The sequence below is a fragment of the Fulmarus glacialis genome, unplaced genomic scaffold (genome assembly GCF_000690835.1).
Source record: "Fulmarus glacialis isolate BGI_N327 unplaced genomic scaffold, ASM69083v1 scaffold45293, whole genome shotgun sequence".
Lineage (NCBI taxonomy): Eukaryota > Metazoa > Chordata > Aves > Procellariiformes > Procellariidae > Fulmarus > Fulmarus glacialis.
Genome location: NW_009203202.1, coordinates 64,751 through 70,959, shown reverse-complemented (window position 1 = coordinate 70,959; position 6,209 = coordinate 64,751).

Here is a 6,209-nt window from a genome sequence, read left to right as displayed (position 1 = left end):
AATCAAGAAAAAAAAAAAAGTTTAAGGACCAAAGGCAAATAAAAGATAAGAGGGGGGAAGGAGAAAAAGATAGCAGTCCTTAAATACTAAGACTATTTCAAGGGACTGAGCTATGGTCTTCTACTTTAAAGAAGTGGGCTATCCCCACTACAGAATTGCAGAGCTTTAGGAGAATCTCCTGGTGATATAGAGCTCCTGCCTCTATCATTTTTCAGCAGCTCCTCTATCATTTTTCCCCACATCATGGTAGAAGTAGTGAATGAGTGTAGGGGTAAGTAAGAATGAAAATAGCGTTCCTTCCAAAAGAGATCCCCAGAGAGCCCTGGTTTCTGAAATCCATGAAAATGGGAATTTCTATCTTGCCCAGAAGCAACAGCACATCTTGCTCCCTTCACAGGCACAATGCACTTGTCTTCAAGGAGAGGTAATGTACCACAAGTTATCTGATGGGCAATATCTCACCTTTAAGACACCACCTGCTGCCTCCAGCTACAGACAGACACACACCCCACCTTCTTTTTAAACTCAATTCAAGTGCTGGATGTATCTCTACAAAATAATGAACAGTACTGAGTCCTCCCTAAAAGCATATTAACATAGTTAGGAACTTAGTATAGATGCAAAGCAAAGAGAATATAGTTATTTAAGGACACATATCTTAATTTAGTTCAGTTGTCTGTAAGATACATATCTATATACATGTATTTTGTCTGACAGCACAAATTCTAAATAAGTGAGCTTTGCTATTCCTGGCACATTTCAAAGTTACTCAGAGTATTAAAATGTTAAGCAATAAAATATGTATTTCATGGAAAATGTTTCTGTTTGGCTCACATTAATTAAAATTCAGCTCTTCCTATTAGAAGCTAGATTAAAAGGGAGGTAGAATATTGCTGGCCAACTGCAACAGGCAACAGCAAGCAGAATTGCTTATTGGGGAGGGTGCGTGGGATATATCTGAGGAGCTTTTTGCATCTCTCTTAAAAACCATGTGTCCCACAAGCTATTTCTTGGCTGAATGGCAGGGTATTCTCTCTCTGTGGAATAAGCATTTCCACAGACAGTGCTCTTCATTGCCATGGTAAACCAGCAGGTAGGAAATCCTGACCTTGGTGCTGAGGCATGCTCACCTGAGGATAGCAAAAATTTTCTGGTTTGTCCCTGCATGTTTAAACAGTGAGGAAATATATTTCCTGCACTTTACACAAGTGAATTCATGCCAGAAAATGTCTTCTACAAATTTCCCGTTTCCTTCCCTTCGAGCCAGTCACTAGAAATACACTACTATAATAACAACTTGCACATCTTTTAAAAGCTGTTATGCTCATGGGTGCCTGTATGTGTTCTGAACATCTCTCCAGTGTCTGGGTAACCTCCAAACAGGGAGACCTAGAGTGATGGGAGATCTGATGGTTTCGGCATTTGGTTTCATTAAAATCAGCATAGACCATTTGGATCATGCGTATGATCTGTTTGCAAATGTAATGTAGAGGTCTTATTAGAAAAGGCTTTTATATTGATATTTATGGTTTTGTAAGGCTAAAAATAGCGCAGAACACCCACCATTTCCAGTCACGTGCATATTGCTTTGCTCTCTGGCACTTTCTAAATTCTTCCCTCCTGAAGCGTATGGTCCCTTTTCCAGGTTCTTCAGAGACTGCTGCATCTTTGAATTCTTTTTGTAGCTTTATCTTTTAGCTTGCTGACTTAATCTGCTAGGGCCAGAATTTGCTACCCTAGCGCTACAGATTTTAACACCAGCAGATTCTGATTGAGTAAATCTCAAAACCAGGCATTCTCCCATGTTCTGATCCCTAGTTGTCAGGTCATCCAACAGTTGAGGGTCTTTCTGAAGTTTTGACCTTAACTCATCTGTTCAGGCATCTCGGCTACTTGTCACTAGTCAGCAGTGACCTTACAATTCATATCCACTTCTTTTGTGAGTCTGAATGTACAGCGTCAACAATAGCTTGCAGTGATGTCTGTTGTCATTGCTTTATATGGCTATAAGATATTTGGATCCAGATCTGTGGGCATAGTAGTCTTAGTTCTTATGTCCTTTTAAGTAGTGGTGCTGGCCAACATATTTTTGTGTACCCTGTGTTCAAGCTTCCCAGGGAAACGCCTGGAAGAGAGTTATGGATTTTTTTGGTCCAGGTTCTCTTCTGGTCTTTCCTAGGGAGCTGGGGGGTATAGTGTGATAGACTGACCTGTTATGGAACCTTATTTTATAAAGTGGCATGGAAAAGTGTAGGAACTTAGCTGCTGTTCATTTTTAACACAAGAAAACATTACTCAATCAACCTCGGTATCCTGCCTCAAGCAGTGACCACTCCCGGAAAACCTAAGATAAGATGAAGAAACACTCTTTTTTATATATATGTACATTAGTTCCAATGGGCGTTAGTTGATGGGGCTTTAACCATTTCTTTCATGTTTATCTTTTCTTTGTATGGCCGCCTAGATTTTGTGTTCGTTTAAAATGGATAATTAGCTGATTTGACCACCAGGTGGCCTACTCCACTGTGTTGTTAGCGTGTGCCCTAACTCCCGTCTTCAGCAGGGTGTACAAGAGTATTTATTAAAACTTCGGCTGTAAGACGGCGTTATTCCGTCAGTGCGAGCACGGCATTTGTAATCTTAACTTGGTCTTTTTTGTTGTACCAATCAAATGTAAACGTGTTCATACTAGCGGGACTTTTTCAGGCCTACGAAATGTTGCAAAATTAAAAACATATATGATGTCCTTAAAGATTTTTGCGTGATTTAAATATTCAAACCTTTTTCTTAAGTGCTTAATGGCTTTACCAAAGGACAGTTAACTTCTGCCTCTGCCATTTCTTCCATACTTTATTAAAGAGGCAAAGAATAAAATCAATGCAATGACAAGTCTTCAAATATCAGTACCAAATGCCAATCACCAATGAGCTGGAAAAATTACCTTTAATAGGGTTAATGTAGTGCTAGTATAGTCACTTAATGTACAAAAGCTCTATGGCCTGTTCTAAAATATGTATTCATTACTTTAATTTCTTTAAACTTCAATTCTATAGCAACATATTATACCTCTAGCATAATAGCTAATGAGTTGACTCAGATGTAGATTTGAAAAAAGTAACCTAGTACTGTTAGGAGCATGGAATATTCAACAAGGTATACTTTTTTTTTATTTTTAGAATTGTCACTAATTATAAAATGATTGTTAAGCTAGGAAGTACAGCCACTTAAACTAGGAAGTGAAACCACTTTATGTCATTGAAGTGCAGATACCATTCACAAAGGTTCTGTCACCATAAAAATCAGTCACTTATCTTTCCTGATAATCTTAATAGAATGTATTCCTTCAAAAATCTGAAAAACACAGAATAAGCAATGGGATCTTGTTCTTCCCCCCCACCCCCAGCCCCTCCCCCAATCCTTTTCTCTGTTTTTTCCTTGTGTTTTTCCATCTTTATTTGGAATTACTAAATTCCCTACAGATACAGCATAGTATAACAAACATCTATTAACCAGGCAGGCAACAGTTAAAGTTAAAGACATCAATACACATTACTTTAAGCATTTATCTGTTCTTAATGGGCACAGATCTTTCCAATTTGTATTTGAACTGCCAGACAGCTATCATGGCATGCATGGTTACCAGGATAGGCTTTCCACAAAGCAGGACCAGAATGTCTTGAGAGGATGCCAGAAAGACAAAAGTTCATGTCTTCCCTAGTGTTCGCTATAGCTAAAGTGGATTCAAAATATCCTGAATTTGCTTCATATTACTTCACTTCTGGTTTTGTGTCCTGATATTTCCTGCTACTGCGGTCCTTTGAAGCATTTCTTTCCTTCTCAGATATATCTTTTCCAATTTTCAAGACATCTTTTTCATCTTCTTTACACAAAATTCAGACATTAAGAGAGCAACAACTTAGCAGTCTCTAAATCCCCTGACATTGCAAGTGTTATATAGATTCGAATATCGATGCTATAGTCACTAGTTTATCAGTCTGCTTAGAGCACAGAGATTAGCATTTCAGCGAGGCAACATAGGTCAACATGAACTTGTGGGTTTTTTCCTAAAATCCATTTCTACAGTTTCATTGCAGTATCTTTACAGTACTATTTTTTTAATTGCTTAAAGACAGGTTCTACTAATATAGGGACGTTATGCTGTATGCTGGTTTCAGAGAAGCTCATTACAAAATGCTAAACACAAAGGGGCAGATTCCCTGGTCTGTCAAGATCACTTCACATTCAGCTTTACAAAGTGAATCTAGAGCAGTCGGTGGTATGCACTAGAAAATACTGTCCTTGTGGGTGAAATTCTCATTGATATCATTCACTTCATCTGCTACTACGGTCTTTTTCTCCAGCTCCCCGTCATCCTTTCCAGCATGAATAGAAGCAGAAAAAAATCTTTACGTGAACCAGAAGAGCCTAACAAGTAAAAGCCAAAATGTGCAGGCAATATTGTTCATAAGCACAAATTATTTTTCATTTATATCAGGGCCGAGTTATTGAAAATTGGCTTTCTGACAGCCCTAGGAAGAATCAAGCCAGCCTAAGAATGTCTGAAATATGTATATTTGAGTTCACAAGCCTCTGCAAAAATTGTTCGGCTTCTCTGTGTTTTGGTTTTATAAATTGTAATCCCAGAAACACCAAACAGAGTTAACCCGAGCTCAGTGTAAGTCATCTGGTTTCGTGTTTGATTCTTGTAGTAACGTCATGCTTTCACAGACATTCAAGCTATTGGCAAAGGTATAAGAAGATAAAACATCTGGAAGTTAAAATTAAACAAATTCAAACTAGAAACAAGCCATGCAGCTTCTAATAGTGTAGGAAGCTGGCTATTTATCATCTTACCAAGGAATGCAATGAATTTTCCATCAGTTGCATCTTTAAATCAGGGCTGGATGCAATACCAAAAGATTTCTCTAAGCCAGAAAGTTGAGAGCTTAATATAGGAAGAGAAGGTAAGACTATGGCACATTTTATACAAGTGGTGAGGTTAGATTATGACAATTTCTTGAACTTCAGATCTGTGAATCAGCCCAAGTTTTGTCAGAGAATATTTTGGTAGAATGCCATTAGAGATGAGAAGATGCTTTCAGCTTTCATCATGCCAGCAAATAACATAGTTCATATTTAGCCACAGCATAAATCCTTAAAAACAGACACCTGAAATTAGGGAAATAGAAAGAAACAGAGGAAAAGTTTATTTTGATTCTGTCTCGCTAGTTGTTCAGTAGACAAAATGAGTTCAGAGTCCCTGCATTCATGTATTCTTTTAAAGGTAACTATTAGTGTTGGTTCCTAAAAGTCTTGTAGAAATCAAGATTTATTGAGTTTAGAGCTGAGGTATTTTCTATGATGACTAAAATGTATCATAAGTACAATAATTCTTTTTTTTTTCAGTCTAGTGTGAAGCAATGTTAAGTAGTTCTGAGTTCAGACATATTTTGTTGGACAGAGTGCTGGAGCGGATCTCAAAATACTTTTGTTCCCACATCACAGATCTTCCCTGACAACAGACATGGTGTCTGTCTGTATCTCAGTTTCCCATTTTAAATTGAGAATAATATTTTTCCACTTCACAGGACTGTTGCAAGTCTGCAACTTTACGGAGCATAGGAATGGCAAGCTTGAGCCTGCCTGTAAAAGGCTGCATTAGGGATACCCTTGCTAGTGGCCATTTGGAAAGAGGCTAAGTATCTCTCCTAGGCACAGTAGCTGTTGGAGATGCAGAAAGACTGGTTTTCAGCATGTCCTGAATTATTTAGTTTCCAACATTTCTGGGCAGAACTGAAGTTCATAGTAACATCTCACTCCATCACATCACATCACATCGCATCACAGAATAACAGAGTGCATATTTCTGTTCCTGGTGGTTCATGATCACACTTCACATACTCTTTGGAAGTTACAAGGCTCTTAAAGAGCAAACCCAATGTCACATGCAGGTGGCCAGAAGCAGGACTTCTTTTCTTTTTCCCTTTTCTTTTCCCATTATATGTGTGATTATATGTTCCTCTCATTTTTATTGCTTAGGTTTTGTCTGTCTTCAATTGTTTAAAATATTAAAATATTATTACATTCAGAAAGTCTAATTTTCTAAGACTCCAGAGGTTAAAAAAAATTGTATAATTTATCATGTATGTTAGTTTTCAGAAACAATGGCCACACTGACATAGTCCTTTAAATATCATTCAGCAAATATA